General features: G+C 41.9%; 1 long non-coding RNA gene across 1 annotated transcript; it reads right to left on the reverse strand.

Moving 5' to 3' along the window:
* Window positions 1–108: 108 nt before the first annotated feature.
* On the reverse strand, window positions 109–719 carry LOC113471653. The gene is made up of 2 exons (XR_003394270.1): window positions 584–719; window positions 109–236 (listed from the first exon to the last, which is right to left on the reverse strand). It is a non-coding gene; the product is annotated as an uncharacterized LOC113471653 (long non-coding RNA).

Genomic DNA, 719 nt, shown 5'->3' on the forward strand with positions numbered 1-719 from the left:
ACTGGTAATCATTAAATTCACCTTTCCAGCGAACTAGGCTGCTAACAACACTTTCATCTTACCTTTCTGTTGTAGATACGCAATGATGCTCTGACCTACGAGTCGACTGTTGCGTACAATGTGCAGCACTTCTTCATACTTGTGATTAATGAGTGCCAGCTTGAATTTGAACTCGGTAGGATCAATACGAAGTACATGAGGCGAACATTCTCTGTCCAAGTAGTACACCTGATTTCCTGAAATAGTAAACATGTCTTGTCAATAATGCAATCACTAGAGAAAGAGATCTGCAAAAATCCCTTGCATTTTTTGGTCTTTTGATGAAAATCTGTCTATTCTAAAGGCTCGCCACTTTTTCACAAGAAGTTGTTTGCAATATTTCTGGCAATTTTGGATATTCTATCCAAAATTTCTGCAAGTTGCTTGCGATATCCTTCCCAATTTCAAAGAATCGCTACCCACTTCCGCGAATCGCTATCGCACTTTTTCGCGTCGTTTCCCTAGATTCGTATAAGCTTAACCCATCTTTTGGGGCAGTTGCCTCAGAGTGGGCTTTTTGTGTATACAGAGTCGTTTTTCGTACCTTTGATCTTGGTAATATAGATGGGCAGATCCAGGGTTCGAATGATGCCATGGTCCCCGTTCACAATAGCGTACTTGATGTGATTGCTCGTGGTGTAAATGAACACTCCACTCTCATCCCAGGCTCCGGACTTGAC

This window comes from Diaphorina citri, unplaced genomic scaffold (assembly GCF_000475195.1).
Source record: "Diaphorina citri unplaced genomic scaffold, Diaci psyllid genome assembly version 1.1 scaffold2754, whole genome shotgun sequence".
NCBI classification, from domain to species: Eukaryota; Metazoa; Arthropoda; class Insecta; order Hemiptera; family Psyllidae; genus Diaphorina; species Diaphorina citri.